The sequence below is a fragment of the Pseudophryne corroboree genome, chromosome 1 (assembly GCF_028390025.1).
Source record: "Pseudophryne corroboree isolate aPseCor3 chromosome 1, aPseCor3.hap2, whole genome shotgun sequence".
Taxonomy (NCBI): Eukaryota; Metazoa; Chordata; class Amphibia; order Anura; family Myobatrachidae; genus Pseudophryne; species Pseudophryne corroboree.
Window position 1 is genome coordinate 610610984 of NC_086444.1, and position 22710 is coordinate 610633693.

Genomic DNA, 22710 nt, shown 5'->3' on the forward strand with positions numbered 1-22710 from the left:
ACACCGGTAAGACAAGTTTGAGCACACGACTCTCCCCAGGCCAAAATTTGCATATTCACCCAATCGATTCTTGGGTTGTGCTTCTGGAGCCAAGGAAGTCCCAAAACTATTTCATGAGTAGCTATTGGAATGACTAAGAAATTAAGTAACTCCTTATGGAGAGCTCCTATACATAGCTGAAGGGGAAGAGTCTGGTGGGTAACTACTCCACTGCAGATTCGACTTCCATCTACAGCGGAAAGGGCAATTGGTCGGGAAAGCTCAACTGTAGGAATCCGTAGTCGCTGTACCACATCTGCCGTGATAAAGTTTTCAGCAGCTCCCGAATCTAGGAGAGCGAAAAACCCTTTAGAACCCTGTGGCAGGCCCAAAGAAACCTCTAGGACAGGCTCAGAACGAGATGGAGACGATGTCACCACTCCTAACCTAATGTCTCCTCTTCTGGTTAGGAGCGCTAGTTTTCCGGACGCTGGGTGCAAGAGGCTACCAAATGTCCTGAACCTCCGCAGTATAGGCACAAGTTCTCCCTGCACCTTCTCTGACGCTCCTCTGACGAGAGACGAGCCCTATTGATCTGCATAGACTCATCCTGGGACGCTTCAGCTGACACACTCGAGGAAGAAGGCGGAGGAGGACGGAACCTTGGGCGCTTCCCACGATTCTTCTCTAACTGGCGCTCTCTAAAACGAAGGTCAATCTTGGTACAAAGGGAAATCAAGTCGGTTAATTTAGGCGGAAGGTCCTGGGTAGCCAACTCGTCCTTGATTTTGTCAAACAGACCTTTCCAGAAGGCCGATACTAGTGCCACCTCATTCCACCGTAATTCTGAAGCATAGGTCTGGAATTGTACTACATACTGTCCCACAGACCGGTTTCCCTGCCGGAGGCGCATTATCTCGATTGATGCCGACGTGGTCCTTCCGGGCTCATCGAAAATTTTTCGGAAGGTAGCGATGAATTCATCATATTTGTCAAGTAGAGAATCAGCTCTCACCCACAGGGGTGACACCCAATCCAGGGCTGGACCGGCCAGGAGGGAGACTATATATGCTACCTTTGCCTTCTGTGATGGGAAGTTAGAGGGCTGTAAAGAGAAATGACTCTCACACTGGTTTAAGAACCCGCGGCACATCTTCGGGTTCCCGTCGAATTTGGTGGGCGTCGGTAGTCGCAGGGATGAAGGGGAAGCTACCATAGGAACTGGGGCGGTCGGCACTTGCTGAGTCTCCGAGCATCGACCAGTGGCGACATGAGCAATGTCGGCTTGCATGGAATCCTGGCGGGTAGCCATCCCTTGAATAAATTGAGCTAATTGGTGCTGGGATTCCTCTAGACTCTCCAGACGAGCTGCTATGCCCTGCAGAAGATCAGTACCGGAACCATGAGCACCCTCCGGATCCATATGGCCAGTGCAAACTGTCACGGGGACTGGGTTTTGTGAATCCGGAATTGTGGCTTGCGGTTTTGTATCGGTGACTTTAGGCAGGATTAGCCGAGCAGGCTGAATGAAAGTCTTTTTCATAGAGCTTTAAAGGAGGTTCCACAGATGCCCTAGCTGTTTACTTGTTAGAGTGGTTGCGTCGGCAGGACCTGTACGTCTGTGGACGAACGTCTGGCGGAAACCCGGATAAGAAGACTGTAGACTGGGGTAACAGACTCGCTGAGAGGGATGGTGACTCGGAGAGGTCAGCATGCGAGGAGAAATAACCGGGTGTAGATCCAGCAATCCAGGTGAGAACTCAGGAAACAGGATGCTTTAGAAGCAATGCTGTGGAGCACAGGGAACTAGCACACACAAGGCTGTGTGAGAGACGTTGCACTGGCAATTTGCTTACCCAGAAATCCCTAGATTTATACCTGCAGACTGTTTCCCATTGGTTTTGCAAACCTTGCAGGTGACTGAATGTTTTAGATTAGCTGACCCTTCCAAGGCGGCGATGCCCATCCCGGACCTCTGCAGCTGGAAGCTACACAAATGTTTGCTGCTGCCTCTGAGACCTCTCCTCCCAGACATGCCTGCAAGTTGTGCCCCTCGCCAGCAGCCCGCATCCCCACCGGAGGGACCGCGCCAGAGCATCCGGACAGGTAAGTACTGCTGGTCCCGGAACCCGATCCGCCGGACCGTGACAGGCAGGTTTCATGCAAGGACGTTTCAGTGGGACCTCCTGGACAAGTGGTCAGGGTCCCATCTACTAATACATCAGAAGATAAGCCTGTCCCCCCGGGCCAGGGTGTCTCTCCTGTGGTGGCTGCAAAGTGCTCACCTTCTAGAGGGTCGCAGGTTCGGCATTCAAGACTGGGTTCTGGTGACCACGGACGCGAGCCTCCGAGGATGGGGAGCAGTTACACAAGGAAGAAGTTTTCAGGGCCTATGGTCAAGCCAGGAGGCTTGTCTACACATCAACGTACTGGAATTGAGAGCCATATACAACGGCCTACGACAAGCGTAGAATCTTCTTCGCGACCTACCGGTTCTGATTCAATCGGACAACGTCACAGCCGTGGCTCATGTAAACCGCCAAGGCGGGACAAGGAGCAGAGTGGCAATGGCGGAAGCCACCAGGATTCTGCGCTGGGCGGAAAATCACGTAAGCGCTCTGTCAGCGGTCTTCATTCCGGGAGTGGACAACTGGGAAGCAGACTTCTTAAGCAGACACGATCCAGGAGAGTGGGGACTTCATCAAGACATTTTTAAAGAGATAACAAGTCTTTGGGGAATTCCTCACATAGACATGATGGCGTCACGCCTCAACAAGAAGCTTCGGAGGTATTGTGCCAGATCAAGGGACCCTCAGGCAGTAGCGGTGGACGCCCTGGTGACACCTTGGGTGTTTCAGTCGGTCTATGTGTTCCCCCCTCTTCCTCTCATCTCAAAAATATTGAGAATCATAAGACAAAAAAGAGTGAGAACAATCCTCATTGTTCCAGATTGGCCTCGAAGGGCCTGGTATTCAGATCTTCAGGAGATGCTCACAGAAGATCCATGGCCTCTTCCTCTCAGGGAAGACCTGTTACAACAGGGGCCCTGCGTGTTCCAAGACTTACCGCGGTTACGTTTGACAGCATGGCGGTTGAACACCGAATCCTAGCTGGGAAAGGTATTCCGGAGGAGGTCATCCCTACTCTGATAAAGGCTAGGAAGGAGGTGACGGCAAAACATTATCACCGTATCTGGAGGAAATATGTTTCTTGGTGTGAAGCCAAGAATGCTCCTACGGAAGATTTCCATCTGGGCCGTTTTCTCCACTTTCTACAAACAGGAGTGGATATGGGCCTAAAATTAGGCTCCATTAAGGTACAGATTTCGGCCCTATCTATTTTCTTTCAGAAGGAATTGGCTTCTCTCCCAGAAGTCCAGACTTTTGTAAAGGGAGTGCTGCACATCCAGCCTCCTTTTGTGCCCCCAGTGGCACCCTGGGACCTTAACGTGGTGTTACGGTTCCTGAAGTCTCACTGGTTTGAACCTCTTCAAACGGTTGAATTGAAATTTCTCACTTGGAAGGTGGTCATGTTGTTGGCCTTGGCATCTGCAAGGCGGGTGTCCGAATTGGCGGCCTTGTCTCACAAGAGCCCCTATTTGACCTTCCATGTGGATAGAGCAGAGTTGAGGACTCGGCCTCAATTTTTGCCTAAGGTGGTTTCTTCATTTCATATGAACCAACCTATTGTGGTGCCTGTGGCTACGGGTGACTTGGAGGATTCCAAGTCCCTGGATGTAGTCAGGGCCTTAAAAATCTATGTAGCCAGGACGGCTCGAGTTAGGAAAACAGAGGCACTGTTTGTCCTGTATGCAGCCAACAAAGTTGGCGCTCCTGCTTCGAAGCAGACTATTGCTCGCTGGATCTGTAACACGATTCAGCAGGCTCATTCTACGGCAGGATTGCCGTTAACAAAGTCAGTAAAGGCCCATTCCACTAGGATGGTGGCCTCTTCTTGGGCAGCTGCCCGAGGCGTCTCAGCTTTACAGCTTTGCCGAGCAGCTACTTGGTCAGGTTCAAACACTTTTGCAAAGTTCTATATGTTTGATATCCTGGCTGATGAGGACCCTGCGTTTGCTCAGTCGGTGCTGCAGAGTCATCCGCACTCTCCCACCCGGTCTGGAGCTTTGGTATAAAACCCATGGTCCTTACGGAGTCCCCAGCATCCTCTAGGACGTAAGAGAAAATAAGATATTAAACCTACCGGTAAATCTTTTTCTCCTAGTCCGTAGAGGATGCTGGGTGCCCGTCCCAGTGCTGACGAAATCTGCAAGGCTTGTATATAGTTGTTGCTTACATAAGGGTTATGTTACAGTTGAGACCAGTCTTTAGCTGATACTGGTTTTTGTTCATACTGTTAACTGGTTGCGTATATTCCAGGTTATACGGTGTGGATGGTGTGGGCTGGTATGAATCTTGCCCTTAAATTAACAAAATCCTTTCCTCATATTGTCCATCTCCTCTGGGCACAGTTTCTCTAACTGAGGTCTGGAGGAGGGGCATAGAGGGAGCAGCCAGTGCACACCCATTCTAAAGTTCTTTATAGTGCCCATATCTCCTGCGAAGCCCGTCTATACCCCATGGTCCTTACGGAGTCCCCAGCATCCTCTACGGACTAGGAGAAAAAGATTTACCGGTAGGTTTAAAATCTTATTTTTTCAACTAATCGCTGCGACCGAAAGCAGTTAGCGATCAACTCTGAATGAGGGCCGTAATACGGTATGAGTATCAGAAAGTGAGAGATTTGTGAGAATTTTATAAAGGTTTTAAAGCGGCAATCATTACACAGCAAAACCAGGTTGATTTTGCTGTGTAAATGATTGCCAAAAAAAAAAAACAACAGAAAACTCTCTCAAAATCTCTCACTTTCTGATTCTCCCACCCTATTACATTACCCCTAAAATGTGTGTTTTACCTGTTTGTTGTTTTCACTGTGCCTCCCCCTGCAGTTTGGCAGCCTTACTGGTCAAATCAGAACACCTGTGAAAGCCTCTCTTTTAAAGACAAGGAGGGAGTGTGGTTTACCTGTCAGTCTGGAAGGGGGATGAGGAATCTGGAGTATTTAAGGCCACTGCAGGTCATTTGTCAGTATGACCGATGACAGATAGTGGCCGGTTACTAGGGACTAGAGCTCTGTTAGTGACAGAGCGGTGAACATTCTACTGTTTTGTGGTCATCCAACCAAAATAAAATAGTGGTGAAGGAGTCCAGGATCAGAGTGCGTACAAGTGGTGTCAGTGCATGGGATGTTAAGGGAAGCTAGCTTTTCGCTTCCCAACCCACAAAGAAACTAAAATGGAGGAAATTCTAAAAATGCTTGTGAGCTGTCAGCAGCAACAGATACAGATGCAATAGCAACAACAGCCAGGTCCTAAGGAGGAGCCCAGTCTTCAGAAAATGTCAGCTGACGATGACATAGAAGCCTTTCTTGCCACCCTTGAGAGAATGGCGAATAGGGCAAAGTGGCCACCGGAAGTCTGAGTGGAGAAGCTGGCATCACACTTGACCGGATGGCACAGGAGGTGTATATAGATCTTGATGAGAGATAATTAATCTTCCTTAAAGGCTGAGATTCTGTCTCATGTCAGGGTTACTGGGCTAGGAAAGGATCCGACAATGCAGTATTCAAAGTCCTCCTTAATCACAGACAATGCTCCATTACAATGGTTGTAGAGAAACCGAGACGTGAATGCCAAGGTTACCAGGTGGATACTGGCGATACAACCTTTTCAGTTTACAGCAGAGCATAGGACTGTGATCTTACACAAAAATGCAGATGCCCTGTCCCTGTGGTTTGCCTGTCTATCTGGAAGGGGGAGGAGGAATCTGGGGTATTTAAGGCCACTGCAGGCCATTTGTCATATGACCGATGCCAGAAAGTGGCCGGTGACTAGGGAGTAGGGCCCTGTTAGTGAGTGACAGGGTGGGGGAATATTCTACTTTGTGCAACGGGACATGACTGAAAGTTAAATCTCTTCAAAGAAACGTTATAGGGGCTGGCTAAGGTGAAATGTATTTTATCCTCAAATTCCAAATAACCCTTCCGGTTTAAGTTACTTCAATTCCCAGTAAATGTTTGCATTGCTATGACAATTAACGAATCACAAGGTCAGACTCTACGTAAAGTAGAGATGAACCTGAGAACTGGATGCTTTTCGCATGGTCAGCTTTATGTAGCCTGTTCTCGAGTCAGTACAAGCAGAGATATTTATATTTGCACTCGAAGCAATACAGGGAGTCGCTACAGTAACATTGCAAACTGCATTAAATACGAAATAGACATGGATGAAGAAGCGGGTAGAAGTTAGTATATAAAGGTTGACTGCTTTGTGCAGGGAGGTGTAAAGAATAAGTATATAAAGTATCACACCTCACAGCTGCATAACGTGGAATGATTTTTCTTCCATTTAAAAAGCCTGTACCAGCAGAGAGGTTGGCAGTAAAGTGATAGCTGTCACTTTAACAACTGCTGGCTAGGACACTGCACATGCACAAAATGTCATTACCAAGAGGGGAGGAGGATGGATGCTTCAGTTTCTGTGATTATTATAGAGGAAAGCCCTTAATATATTGACCCCATGTTTTTACTCTTTTTTTTTTTTAATTTTTATGTGAGACCAAACTACGAAGCATTCTAAAGCCCCGTACACACAGGGAGAGATGTGTGCTGAGCGATCTATCAGTGACCGCTTAGCACACATCTCTCCCCGGCTCAGCACAGCGCGGTGGGTGCTGAGCGAGGGGGGTAAGGGGGCCGCTCATTTCACCCAGCGGTGAAATGTGTGACCTGCTAGATTGTGCCTGCAAGCAGTCCAATCTAGCACCAGCGATAGCGAGGCGCGGAGCAGCGCATCGCTATCGCTGTGGGCAGGGCCGTAACTAGGGGGGGCTAAGGGGGCATGTGCCCCGGGTGCAGGATTTGACGGGGTGCCAAGGAGTTACAGAGGAACAGGTTTTTTTTGTTTCGTTTTTTTACTGGCAGTGCTGTGCTGCTCCAATGAGACAACAGACAGCTCCCAGGGCAATGTATCTGACTCACCTGTCTGCCCGCAGCTGTCTCCGACGCTGTGTGGGTGAGCTCCAGTACCTGGGATCTCTCCCATGTTGGCTACTGTCTTAAACTCTCTTCTTTGCCATGCAATGCTGCGACTAACATGCGGTGCACCATACAAGCTACTATAGAAGCACACTGTGCACCCAGTTAGCAGTATCAACCTACGCTTTGCCTCCCAGATGGGGGGATTTGGTGTAGCTTATAGGGGGGTGTAGTGCAGTGATGTAGTGTACCATATAGGGTATGTAGTGTGGTCATGTATTGCAGTATATAGGGGCATGTAGTGCACCGATGTGGTGTAGCATATAAGGGGATGTAGTGTAGTGATGTAGTGTAGTATATAGGGTATGTAGTGTATAGGGGCATGTAGTGTAGTGATGTAGTTCAGCGTGTAGGGGATGTAGTATAGTGATGTAGTGCAGTGGATAGGGGAGTAGCGCAGTGATGAAGTGTTATGATATAGTGCAATGTATGGGGACACACAGAGGAGCATATAACTGAACACGCTGGCGGGGCATGTGAGGCACATAGGGGAATGGAGTCAAATCCCCATAGAAAGGGGAAAAGGAAAAGAAACCAGATAAATTTAAGATGCACTCATCCTACTACTAAATCATTGATATGATTGTTGTTGTGAAACATGTATATCCACAGCAGCAATATCAAATAAAGGCTTAAATGCTCAATAACCTAAATTGATGTAGAGGTTTATTTTATTATTCATTTATATGGGACTTAATTGTCCTTTATTGAAAATAGAGCGAAATATTAAAATTCATAGAATAAGAGACAGAGAATAGAAGGTGACAGAAATTGAACTATATGTGAATAAAGATTTAAAAACAAAGCTAATGTGTTTTTCCCTTCATATATTTTCCTGTGTTTATTTCAATTGTGCATTCACATACATATATTTATGCAGCACTGTATCAGTGCTATATTCATATGAGACCTGCAGTTTTCATATTCATTAGAGCCTGTTATGCTGCAATAGAGGGAAATATGCTGTCTTACTTTAGAGTTACAAACTGTTACATCGAATTGTAACCAAGTTTTTTTAAAAAAATATGCAACAATAGATCTCCACTCCTGCCCTTAAGGCTGTGATTATAATAACTTGATTCTAATGTTATAAATTGAGGAGTGACACAATGTTGCTAAATATGTAACTTATGCCTGAAATCCTAGAGTGTCATATAGTGCAGAAAATGCTGGTATGATATTGTATAAATAAACTCAGTGTTAGAGAGAACTAATGGGGATGAGCCTGAGTAAATAATTTCACTACCCTGTGTTAAAGGCTGTCTATTTTATAAATCTTAATAATCTCTGACACCAACTACTGCTATTAATGATGCATAAATAAATGTGCAGGAAAGATGGGTTTAGTATATCCCATATGATGTTAGTCCACAGTGTTCTACACCGTATGTATAGGTTGGTATTACGTATTAATTTAGCAGCAGTCGTTACCAGAGGATCGTGCCCCTGTTTATCGACTGACTGCAGTATACATACAATAGCAATAAATATCCGCTAAACACAGAGTCAATCTTGTATCTGGCATTTACCCCCGTTGTCTCTCTTATTTGATATTAATGTCAGCTAACCCACAGCATATGGATAGAGTTTCAGGTGAATATGAATGCGTTCAAAGACTCCTCTCTAACATGAGCAGGTTTGGCTCCTAATAATACACTATAGGTCTCACATGTATGTTGTATACCATTTGCACATTTTAAACATTAACATTTATTGCTATTGTATGTATACTGCAGTCAGTCGATAAACAGGGGCACGATCCTCTGGTACCTATACAATTTATAACTTATTTGAACATGACTAGCAATATTTAAGTGCTATTAATATGTCCTGCATGGACACAATTTAATATTGCTGAGTACCAGTAACGACTGCTGCTAAATTAATACGTAATACCAACCTATACATACGGTGTAGAACACTGTGGACTAACATCATATGGGATAAACTAAACCCATCTTTCCTGCACATTTATTTATGCATCATTAATAGCAGTAGTTGGTGTCAGAGATTATTAAGATTTATAAAATAGACAGCCTTTAACACAGGGTAGTGAAATTATTTACTCAGGCTCATCCCCATTAGTTCTCTCTAACACTGAGTTTATTTATACAATATCATACCAGCATTTTCTGCACTATATGACACTCTAGGATTTCAGGCATAAGTTACATATTTAGCAACATTGTGTCACTCCTCAATTTATAACATTAGAATCAAGTTATTATAATCACAGCCTTAAGGGCAGGAGTGGAGATCTAATGTTGCATATTTAAAAAAAAAAAAACTTGGTTACAATTCGATGTAACAGTTTGTAACTCTAAAGTAAGACAGCATATTTCCCTCTATTGCAGCATAACAGGCTCTAATGAATATGAAAACTGCAGGTCTCGTATGAATATAGCACTGATACAGTGCTGCACAAATATATGTATGTAAATGCACAATTGAAATAAACACAGGAAAATATATGAAGGGAAAAACACATTAGCTTTGTTTTTAAATCTTTATTCACATATAGTTCAATTTCTGTCACCTTCTATTCTCTGTCTCTTATTCTATGAATTTTAATATTTCGCTCTATTTTCAATAAAGGACAATTAAGTCCCATATAAATGAATAATAAAATAAACCTCTACATCAATTTAGGTTATTGAGCATTTAAGCCTTTATTTGATATTGCTGCTGTGGATATACATGTTTCACAACAACAATCATATCAATGATTTAGTAGTTGGATGAGTGCACCTTAAATTTATCTGGTTTCATTTCCTTTTCCCCTTTCTATGGGGATTTGACTCCATATCCTTGTTTAAACCAGTTGGTAGCACCTTTATGAGCCTTCAAATCTTTTCTCATATACATATATATATATATATATATATGCGAATCCCCAAAATAGGGTTTAATTAGATATGATAATAGGCACTCCAACTTTGTGATTTACATCATAACTTACAAATCTCGGTGCGGGTTACCCTCCAGATCTGGTGGAAGCTTTTTGCTTGACCAGTATTGGAACTTTTGGATTTGCACATAGGGGAATATTGTCCAGTAGTATCCCCTTTTTTCAAAATGTTTGATAATCTGATTATTTTAGTCTGGTAGGGTTTGTTTTTTTTGGTGTGTGTGTGTGTGTGTGTGTGTGTGTGTGTGTGTGTGTGTGTGTGTGTGTGTGTGTGTGTGAGTGAGGTAGGGGGGCTCCAAATTACTGCCTTGCCCCGGGTGACGGAAATCCTAGTTTCGGTCCTGCTGTGGGACATACACACAGATCCATGCTTAACTTCTATAGGGCCGTACAGCTGGGGAGATGCGGAGGGAGATGTGTGCTGAGCGAACCGCTCAGGACACATCTCTCCCCCCCCGCTCAGCACAAGCGCGATGTTTGCTGAGCGAGGGGGGGGGTGACGACACGGGGGGCTGCTCATTTCACCCAGCTGTGAAATGAGCGACCGGCTAGATTGAGCTTGCATGCAGACCAATCTAGCACCGGCGATAGTGACGCACGGGACCGCACATCGCTGTCACCGGCACCCCTACACACGGAGTGATGTTTTCTTAATTTTTAAGCAATCTAGTCAAATTGTTTAGAATTTAAGCACCGATCTCTCTGTGTGTACCCCCCCCCCCCCTTAATTCAGTGTATTCTGTCATCAAAGTATGTGCCAATATACGCTAATTATCTTGCAACATCTCAGCAATGTGGAGTACAGTATATTCCTTTGTATTTTGAACAACAACAGATAAGGCAGCCTTTTCCACTGTTTTGTGGTTTAACTTTCCCAGAATGGTCATCACATCCTGCCCTTACTGATCGCAGGAACAGTTTAGGACTGGACACTGAGCAATAAAAAGTATTCCATGATGACTGACTTTGCTCTTTTATCATACTTCTTGCTGCTTATCAGTTTCTAAATTTTATTGTATTATTATTATCAGTTCTCCAACTTGTAAAAAAAAAAGCAAAGACATTCACACCAGGCTGCTGAATTAGTGGCACATTTACTAATTATCTGGGTTTAGTCCTTTATCTATCTCCTGAATGTACCAATAATCAGAAGCCTAGACAGGGGCTCATCCATGCAATGTGTAAGTAACAAAATAAACATTTCACTTCTCCTTTGAGAGCCGGGGCCATTCTGCACATGCTTGGTCTGCTGTCCATGCATGTGCAGCAGCCATTACCAGGGAGGGTTCCAGAATAATTTCTGCTGAATGTAGCCGAGAGGCTTCAGACAGCATTAGATGCCTGGGGCAAACTCTGGAAGCAGGGCCATCTTAACAGCATTGAAGGCCCTGGGAAAAGCCCCTCCCAAAGTCATAACTTACCCCTCCTATGGTCCCGCACCATCTCTCCACATGCTTCCATACAGTGAATGGCTATCAGCAATCTGATTGCTGGACATCCACCAATCAGCAAGCTGTTCATGTGATATGCAACAGAAACAGACAAAATGCAAAGGCTTAAATAAACCCATAAGACATTAGCAGCAGACTGGCAAAACTGCCAGAATGGAGTAGAGTCTGAAACAACATGTATACTTTCTATACATAAAATAACTTGTCTTAATTTGGGCACAGTTGGAACATATGAATACTTGCCAACCTTTGCTGAGAGGGGTCCGGTATGAAATACCAGCAGTCAGGATGCCGGCGGTCACATGACCGACCGCGACATCCTGACAATGAGGATCCCAACACCAGACAGGGGCAAGTATTGTATCCCTCTCCTGCCCCCTACCCTAACCTTTGGGGGGTGGCGGCTAGGGCTAATTAGTGGGGAGAAGGGGGGGTGGAGACTAGGACTAACCCTCGGGTGGTGGCGGCTACAGCTAACCATCTCCCTAGAGTCCAAACCCCCCCAGTGCCTAACCCTCCCCGCAGGGCCCAAACCCTAACCGTGACCCCGATACTAACCCTCTGCATTACGGCGGTCTGTGTTCACATGACCGCTCTCATCCAGAGAGCCGGGATGCATTTGGCATGGGGGGCCTTGGGAAGATACATCCACACAGTGTCAGACTGGGGCATGAAGGTCCTACTGGGGGGGACACAATGGTAGGGGCCCATGTTTAGGGTTGTGGCCAGTCTCCAGAAGGGGTGTGGTCAGCCACCACATTGGTTTTCCTAATCATTAGAGAGTACATGGGCTGGGCCTCTTAAAAAAAATAATTATATAGTAAATACTGCTAATGCATACATGATTAATAACTGCAATGCACTGTAGAAAATACATTATACTGCACAGGACAATTATGTAACATATGTATAATGTATCATTCAAGAGCACAGTCTGGAAGTTGATTTCTAGATGAGGAGGTGGGCCCCCAGACAGTGGGGCCCACCAGGGGTTTCCTCTGTACATTTGTGGACCAGTCCAACCCTACATAAAGAGCAATGTCCAGTTGGGAGACTGGGGGTATGATGCTACAATTTGGATCATTATGACCTGCTCTCCGTGGTGTTCTGTTGTGATTTGTGGCATTATGACTTGGGGCTGTACTGCAATGGCGCAATATGTAGAGAATCACAGCATCATCCCCTTTGCCCTGCCTACTTCATGGAAAGTTGCCCACAATACAAGGAGCCAGAAGAACTATCCCAATTAGGGGGTATCCTAGAAATTCTGTAAAACCATCCAGCTATGAAGGTTTTTTCACTAAGTGATGGCCCTTCAGTGCTGTGTGTATAATCAGCAGCTAGGCTCAGCAATGGAGAGGCAATTTTAAGGCAGGCAAATGTCGCTGGAGGTAACCCAGCACTAATCTTACACATACTTGCCTACTTTTGAAAAAGCATTTCAGGGAGATTGTGAAAGTAACCCTATCAGCGCGGATGTGTACTGCTAAATCTGAGAGGTGTGTCATAAAAATGACTTACACATCCAAATGTAAATGAGTCCCAAAGTTAGTAAAAAACTACTTGTTGAAGAAAAGACACTTATATTTTGCAGGATTTGTTTGTGTATTGTGTTTTACAAGAGGTTCCATATACTCAGGGCCGGTGCTAGGGTGTTCGGCGCCCCCCTGCAAACTATAAATTTGCGCCCTCCCATATTCAAAAAAGGGTCAGCGCCGCGTCAGGAAAATGGGTGTGGTCTCACAAGTAAGGGGCATGGCCACACAATAGTACCCCAATTTAAAATTACGCCACACAGTAGCACAATCTTATTCGCCTTATTCGTAATGCCCCACCCATAGTAGTAGCATCCTTATACATAATGCACCCACAGTAGTAGTAGCATCCTTAAACGTAGTGCACCTGCAGTAGTAGAAGCGTCCTTATACGTAATGCCCCCCCAGTAGTAGTAGCGTCCTTATACGTAGTGCACCCCCAGTAGCAGAAGCGTCCTTATACGTAATTCCCCCCTAGTAGTAGTAGCGTCCTTATACGTAATGCCCCTCCAGTAGTAGTAGCGTCCTTATACGTAATGCCCCCAAGTAGTAGTAGTAGCTTTCTTATACGTAATGCCCCCCCCAGTAGCAGTAGCATCGTTATACATAATGCCCCCCTAGTAATAGTAGCGTCCTTATACGTAATGCCCCCAAGTAGTAGTAGTTTCCTTATACGTAATGCCCCCCAGTAGTAGCGTCCTTATACGTAATGCCCCCCAGTAGTAGCGTGCTTATACGTAATGCCCCCCAGTAGTAGCGTGCTTATACGTAATGCCCCCCAGTAGTAGCGTGCTTATACGTAATGCCCCCCAGTAGTAGCGTCCTTATACGTAATGCCCCCCAGTAGTAGCGTGCTTATACGTAATGCCCCCCAGTAGTAGCGTCCTTATACGTAATGCCCCCCAGTAGTAGTGTCCTTATACATAATGCCCCCCCAGTAGTAGTAGCATACTTACATGTAATGCCCCCCCCTGTATTAGCGTCATAAAACGTAATGCCCCCGAGTAGTAGTAGCATCCTTACATGTAATGCCCCCCCAGTAGTAGCGTCGTTATACGTAATGCCTCCCCCCCAGTAGTAGTAGCATCCTTACATGTAATGCTCCCCCAGTAGTAGCGTCGTTATACGTAATGCCTCCCCCCCAGTAGTAGTAGCATCCTTACATGTAATGGCCCCCCCAGTAGTAGCATCCATAATGCGTGCGCACACTGACCTCACACACACAATTCACACATATATACACACACACACCATACACACACACCCCCACCATACACACACACATACATTTCTCTCTCACCCTCTACTTATCTAAGTCTGGCTGTCCGCCACTGTAATTACTGTCCCTCTCTCTACAGCAGACTGGTCCGTTTCGCCCCTCCCCCTACCGGCCCGTTTATCTCCGCTCCTTCTATCCCGTGTAGCTCCACACCCTCCTCTGATCCGTACACAGGCCGCTGTCACACAGGTGAGAGAAGGGGAGAAGGCTTTTCATGCTGCCAGCGCCGCTGCCTGTCATACAGTGACAGGCACAGCATCTGGCTGTAGCAGCAGCAGGGAAGGTATGCAGTGCAGGGGGAGTGCCTTTCCATCCCAGCGCCTCCCTGCACTGCATCCCTTCGCTGAGTGGGTAGCGCCGGGCCTGCATATACTGTAAGCAGCCATGAGAAACCTTATTTAAAATGCATGTAGCCATAGGGATCATTGTGCCTTATAATCTATACAGGGAAATGGCACTGATGAGCATATTTGAATGTTTGTATCTCTGATTCTTTCCCCCCCCCAAGAATGTAACAGCTGCTTAATGGGGATAAGGTGCAATCAGGGAGATTGCTGGACTATTCAGGGAGTCAGGGAGATTGCTGCTATTACAGGGAGTCTCCTGCAAAATGAGGGAGGGTAGGCAACTATGATCTTACAGTTAGACTGATTTCCTAAAATGCCTCTCCTACATGTGCTCTAATACAGACCAGCTTATATTTATTTTCCCACTTAAACAGGTGCTTGAGAATAGAAAGTGTGAACTATGCATCCTAAGGATACTACTATATATGGGGTATGCAGAAAATACTACTTCAAAGCACGCAGCAAACACATGCAGTTACATTTACAGTGAGTCACTAGAGACTTAATACAGCACTAATTTGTTTTCTTTTTCATTCACTAGGGGTCACTGGAGTACTCTTGGTATATGGACGGGGCGTTAGCAGGGATAGGCACATTTAAATTAGTAACTCTCCACCCCCTCCATACTCCCAAAGGTACCTCAGTGTTTTTTCTGTGCTCAGTCGGGACAGAACACACGTGGAGAATTCTCCACTTTATTTCTATTTTTTACTTTGATTTTTCATTTTCTTTTTCTTTTTTTTTACACTCATTCCCTTCCCAGCTTATAAAGAAGCTAGGGTCCGGGATTGTTGGTGCTGCTGACTGCAGCTATTGGCTTGTCAGCGCTCAAGAGAGGAGCACCACCATAGACCAACTTAAGCTGAGCTGATTGCAGCCTGGGGCTGCAGAAGGAGCTGGACAGAGCTTGGAAGAGAAGCCCCATCATAGCCTCCTCCATATTCGGGTAATGAGCAGTTAGGCAGCTCACACTGCCGTCGCTCACTTGCTGGGTATTGCTGGGGGTGACGGGCAGTCAGCTCACGCTGCCGCCCGCCATGTGGGGTCTGTTAAGTGTATTATATGCTGCCTCCCTGCCGCTGGTCGCCAGCCGCCGCTTCCCAGCGCCGCTCCACAGCCCAGCCGCGGACTGCCTAGCAGCCGCCACTGGACACACTCTGCTGCTCCCATGACCGCTCACCGGGTTTTACATGGCCGCAGACAACTTCAACGCTGCCGCGGCTCACCTCTCCCTTCCAGACCACGGACAGTGTGCTGCTGCCGCGGTCTCCCAGCAACAATCTCTGCCACACTGACAGAGGGAGATCACACAGGGGGGGGGGGGGGGGGCGTGTTTTACTCCCACAGCGGCACTGCAGCTATCAACAGGCTCATAGGGCGGAGTGATTAGGGGTCTATAAGACAGATAATCTATTGTATTTATATGTCAGGCGCTTCAGTTATAATCAATACCTGTTATAGGTGTTTATTTATTTTTAATTATGCATAGCTTTTCATGTATATACATATATATTGCTAAGCACATGGCTGGATGCCATTATAACTCAACTTTTTGCTTCTTCTTGCAGGAAGTTTGCTGTACTACAACACTTGACCACCGGAGGAGCAGGGGTGTTAGTAGGAATTCTGTACATCACAGGTTTCATGTAGTGTGTCCCACGTTCACTGCACTTCGGGCTTATACACACTTTATTAACATTTTTACTGAGTCATGGGGGTAAATTTAATAAGATGGGACTTCTGTTTAAGATGGGATGTTGCCCATAGCAACCAATCAGATTCCAGGTATTATCTTCTAGAAGGTGCCAGATAAATGAGACGTAGAATCTGATTGGTTGCTATGGGCAACATCCCATCTTAAATAGAACTCCCATCTTAGTAAATTTACCCCATGGAACTTGTCTGTCTTTGTCTACTTGTTTGTCTGTGTACAAAATGAGTAAGGCTAATGCAAAACAAAAAAGCAGCTTAGCTGCAATGTCTGTAAAAGTGTGTTACCTGATGGAACTACCACATGCACAGTATGTCTTGCAAATATGGATCCAAATATGAACCCTTACCCTGATCCTCCATGGGCAATGCTGGCAGACGTAATGACTGGTTTACAATTGGAGTTGGCCGCTGCACGAAAGGAGCGTGAGGCGGTTAGATCTGAGGCTAAGGCAATACCTCCTGAGATACCAGTAGGGGCTCAGGAGACGTCTAGGACTTTGCAAGGGTTACAAAAGTCAAAGTCTAGCTCATTTCCGAAAAATAGTTATCATTTGTCTTATAACTTAACAGTTTCTGCTATGTTGCATTCTGACGATTCAATGCCAGACCTCATATCGCAAGAAGAACATGAGGAGGGTGAGTTGGGCCAGGAGTCAGATAGTGAGGTTACTGATAGCCCGGCCATTGATAATCTCATCAGGGCAGTACGTCAGGGTCTAGATTTTACAGAGACTTAAGAACCTCTTTCAAATGATGAAGTCTTATATGCTAAACGACAGAGAACACCAGTATGTTTTCCTTATTCAGATTCTCTTAATAAGCAGTTAACAGAGGCATGGAAGAATCCGGATAAACGGTTTTCTATACCTTGCTGGTTTCTGTCTAGTTACCCGTTCCCAGAGTCTGACATCTAAATGGGAAAATCCGCCAGCTGTGGATTCTTGCTTAAGGACCAGTCAGAGCGTAAGCTAGAAGCTATGCTAAAGTCAATGTATACAGCAGTAGGGGTGTTGCTTAGACCTGCTTTGGTGGGAGTTTGGGTGAATAAGGCTGTAATGGCATGGGCAACACAGCTCAAGTTGGCCCTACAAGAAGACCATCTTATACTTCTCACTGATCACATCTGTGAATCTGCTGAGTATCTATGTACGGCTTCTATGGACGTCGGCCAGGTTAGTTCTCGCCTTTCAGCTCCACTAGTTGTGGCACAACGTGCACTTTGGCTGCGTTCTTGGCAGGCAGAGTCCAAACGAGGAATAGAAGCGTTGCCTTACGCTGGCGAGATGTTGTTTGGTCCTGAATTGGACAAATGGATTTCTCAGGCTACTGGGGGAAAGTCTATTTTCCTACCATTGCATACACAGGTTCCTAAACGTAAATACTCTGGACCAGCGTTCAAATCCTTTAGACCTCAGACCTTTCAAGGCCGTGCTAGAGAAACAACCACACATGGTAGACATGGTAGAGGACGTGGTTTACAACAAACCACTGACCCGTCGTCGGGACGATAAGACCACCGACAAGCCAGTGGCATGACCGGCATCCAGCCCATCTCGGATCTTCAGTTGTGGGAGCATGCCTTCAGATGATGTTTCACTTGGCGTGGTTTCAGACATCCACAGATGGGTGGATCCGCAAGTTAGTGTTCAACGGTTACAAAATAGAGTTCGATTATCTTCCACCAATGCGATTTTTCAAGACAGGTCTGCCTGTGTCAGACGGCGATTCAGTCTCTCGTAGATTCAGAAGTTTTGATTCCGGTTCCAGTTCAACAACAAGGTCAGGGTTATTATTCCAGTCTTTTCATAGTACCAAAGCCGGATCGCTTTGTCAGACCGATATTGAACCTAAAGGGGCTCAATCAGTACGTCACTTTCTACAGTTTCAAGATGGAATCCCTGCAGTCAGTGATTGCAGGTTTAGAGCCACAAGAATTCATGATTTCGCTGGATCTCAAGGATGGGTACTTACACATTCCAATTTGGCCACCGCATCAGGCGTACTTAAGGTTTGCAGTACAACAAAACCATTATAAATTTCAGGCGCTACCGTTTGGCCTCTCGTCAGCGCCTCGGGTATTCACAAAAGTGATGTCTGTGATGATAGCTCATCTCAGATCCCTGGGAGTGATAATAGTTCCGTACTTAGATGATCTGCTCATCAAAGCTCCGTCTCAACAGACACTCCTTCAACATGCCTTACTAATGTACAATGTACTCGTTCAGCACGGTTGGATTGTCAACCTCAAGAAATCAAGCCTGATTCCATCTCAAAGAATTCAATTCCTAGGAATGATTCTCGATACGGTGGATAAACAAATTTACCTGCCAGAACAGAAAACACAAAGTATTTGTCATCTGGTACAGTCAGTGCCGTAACTAGGTATTTTAGCGCTGTGTGCAAGAAATGGCATTGGCTCCCCCCCCCCTACGCAAGATAGGAAAAAAATATATAGGGGTGTGGCTTCATGGGGAAGGGGCATGGCCACAAAATAATGCCAATTCATACTACGGTGCATAGTAGTCTCCATTATTCAAATTACGCTGCACAGTGGCGCCACTACACCAGGTAAAGCCCCTTTTTACACATTACGGCAGACGGCGTGTCTTTTTACACATTACGGCAGACAGCATCCCCCTTTTTACACATTACGGCAGACAGCGCCCCCTTTTTACACATTACGGCAGACAGTCCCACTTATTACACATTACGGCAGACAGCGTCCCCCTTATTACACATTACGGCAGACGACATCCCCTTTTTTACACATTACGGCAGACAACGTCCCCCTTATTACACAAAATACCCTAAATATAAAAAGAAAAAAAAAACTTTGAAAGCAACATTTAAAATACTTTTTTCTCTTTGCAAATAATAGTCAAATATTTACTAACCTTACCAGACAGCAGCACTGATACAGGCTCTTCCACGTTCTAGAGGCTCGAGTCCAGGGCTCCTCGGTGTGCAGCAGTAGAGTGTGGGCGCAGGGCAGTGTAGGAGAGACGTCTGACATCATCACGTGATGTCTCTCCCGAATTGCAGGGGAGGGGGGCCGGGCTGCCGCTGGGCCATCATCAGACTGCTGTCATCATACAGTAACAGTGAAGCCGCAGCGCTGCGGCTTGAAAACCTCTGAAGTTGAAGCCGCCGCCGCCGTCCGCCTGCCCGTCCGTCCGTCCGCCCGCCTGCCTGTGTCCAGCTGAAGCCGACGGCTTCAGCTAGACACAGGCGGACGGCGGCTTCAACTTCAGAGGAAGTTGCGGGCGGGCAGCGGCTGCAGAGGGACACGGGCGGGCGGCGGTGGGGGCAACTTCAGCAGCATGCAGGCGGCGCCGCCGTCCGCGGACACAGGCGGACACAGGCAGCAAACACATGCAGTTACATTTACAGTGAGTCACTAGAGACTTAATACAGCACTAATTTGTTTTCCTTTTCATTCACTAGGGGTCACTGGAGTACTCTTGGGATATAGACGGGGCGTTAGCAGGGATAGGCACATTTAAATTAGTAACTCTCCACCCCCTCCATACTCCCAAAGGTACCTCAGTGTTTTTTCTGTGCTCAGTCGGGACAGAACACACGTGGAGAATTCTCCACTTTATTTCTATTTTTTACTTTGATTTTTCATTTTCTTTTTCTTTTTTTTTACACTCATTCCCTTCCCAGCTTATAAAGAAGCTAGGGTCCGGGATTGTTGGTGCTGCTGACTGCAGCTATTGGCTTGTCAGCGCTCAAGAGAGGAGCACCACCATAGACCAACTTAAGCTGAGCTGATTGCAGCCTGGGGCTGCAGAAGGAGCTGGACAGAGCTTGGAAGAGAAGCCCCATCATAGCCTCCTCCATATTCGGGTAATGAGCAGTTAGGCAGCTCACACTGCCATCGCTCACTTGCTGGGTATTGCTGGGGGTGACGGGCAGTCAGCTCACGCTGCCGCCCGCCATGTGGGGTCTGTTAAGTGTATTATATGCTGCCTCCCTGCCGCTGGTCGCCAGCCGCCGCTTCCCAGCGCCGCTCCACAGCCCAGCCGCGGACTGCCTAGCAGCCGCCACTGGACACACTCTGCTGCTCCCATGACCGCTCACCGGGTTTTACATGGCCGCAGACAACTTCAACGCTGCCGCGGCTCACCTCTCCCTTCCAGACCACGGACAGTGTGCTGCTGCCGCGGTCTCCCAGCAACAATCTCTGCCACACTGACAGAGGGAGATCACACAGGGGGGGGGGGGGGGGGGGCGTGTTTTACTCCCACAGCGGCACTGCAGCTATCAACAGGCTCATAGGGCGAAGTGATTAGGGGTCTATAAGACAGATAATCTATTGTATTTATATGTCAGGCGCTTCAGTTATAATCAATACCTGTTATAGGTGTTTATTTATTTTTAATTATGCATAGCTTTTCATGTATATACATATATATTGCTAAGCACATGGCTGGATGCCATTATAACTCAACTTTTTGCTTCTTCTTGCAGGAAGTTTGCTGTACTACAACACTTGACCACCGGAGGAGCAGGGGTGTTAGTAGGAATTCTGTACATCACAGGTTTCATGTAGTGTGTCCCACGTTCACTGCACTTCGGGCTTATACACACTTTATTAACATTTTTACTGAGTCATGGGGGTAAATTTAATAAGATGGGACTTCTGTTTAAGATGGGATGTTGCCCATAGCAACCAATCAGATTCCAGGTATTATCTTCTAGAAGGTGCCAGATAAATGAGACGTAGAATCTGATTGGTTGCTATGGGCAACATCCCATCTTAAATAGAATAGAACGGCCAGGTTAGTTCTCGCCTTTCAGCTCCACTAGTTGTGGCACAACGTGCACTTTGGCTGCGTTCTTGGCAGGCAGAGTCCAAACGAGGAATAGAAGCGTTGCCTTTTCTCTTTGCAAATAATAGTCAAATATTTACTAACCTTACCAGACAGCAGCACTGATACAGGCTCTTCCACGTTCTAGAGGCTCGAGTCCAGGGCTCCTCGGTGTGCAGCAGTAGAGTGTGGGTGCGGGCGGGCAGCGGCTGCAGAGGGACACGGGCGGGCGGCGGTGGGGGCAACTTCAGCAGCATGCAGGCGGCGCCGCCGTCCGCGGACACAGGCGGCGCCGCCGCCGCCATCAGCAGGCAGTCAATCAGAGGCAGAGCTAGCAGCGGGTGTGATGGCCGATGGTGCGCCCTCAGTGCATTTGCGCTGTGTGCAAGGCACCATCGGCACACACCTAGTTACGGCTCTGGGTACAGTTAGTGCTCAAACCACGGACAGTCTCGGTGCATTTGTGCATTCGACTGTTAGGAAAGATGGTGGCATCTTTTGAAGCACTCCAGTTCAGAAGATTTCACTCTCGTCCTTTTCAACTGTTTTTTCTCGCTCAGTGGTCAGGCTCGTATCTACAAATTCATCAGTTGGTGCTGGTGTCTCCAAAGGCCAGAGTATCACTACTCTGGTGGCTCCAAGTTCACAGTCTCACTGCAGGAAGAAGATTCGAAGTCTGGAATTGGATAATTCTGACAACGGATGCAAGTCTCAGAGGTTGGGGAGCAGTGGTCTAAAATTGTTAGCTTCAGGGTCTCTGGTCAGAACAAGAAAGATTACTGTCAATAAATGTCCTGGAACTCAGGGCAATTTACAACACGCTGCGATAGGCAGTGCACATGCTCCAGTCTCAGACTGTCCAGGTCCAGTCAGACGGCAGTCGCGTACATCAACAAACAAGGAGGAACTCGAAGTTGCATGGCCATGCGGGAAGTTGCTCGAATCCTGAATTGGGCCGAGAATCACCAAATGATATTGTCGGCAGTGTTTATTCCTGGAGTGGACAACTGGGAGGCGGATTATCTCAGCCTTCAGGATTTTCATCCAGGAGAATGGGTGTTAAATCCATAAATGTTCCAGATGTTGGTCCAGCGGAGGGGTTACCCACAGGTGGATCTAATGGTATCTCACCAAAATCATCAATCACCCCAGTATGTGTCCAGAACAAGAGATCCAAAGGCAGTGGCAGTGGATGCTCTTACAATCGCATGGCCATATAGCCTTGTGTATCTGTTTCCACCATTTCCACTGCTTTATCGGTTGTTAAAGCGGATCAAAAGAGAGTCCACGACAGTCATACTAGTGGCAACTCATTGGCCTCGGAGAGCATGGTTCTCGGAACTCTGTAGGCTACTCACAGAAGATCATTGGCCGCTCCAGCTACGTCCGGACCTGCTGCAACAGGGTCTGTTCCTTTACCCCGATTTAGCGCGGCTGCGTTTGACGGGGTGGCTGTTGAAACCGCCTTAAGACGAGAGGGCATTCCAGAATCGGTTATACAAACCATGTTACGTGCTAGAAAGCCAGTTACGGCAGCTCATTATTACAGAATTTGGCGTGCCTATATAGGGTGGTGTGAAGCTTGAAAG

At 46.7% G+C, this 22710-nt stretch overlaps 1 protein-coding gene across 1 annotated transcript in view; it reads right to left on the reverse strand.

Moving 5' to 3' along the window:
- Positions 1–22710, reverse strand: part of MISP (mitotic spindle positioning) — a 146087-nt gene that overhangs the window by 54990 nt on the left and 68387 nt on the right. The gene's annotated exons all lie outside the window — the stretch shown is intronic.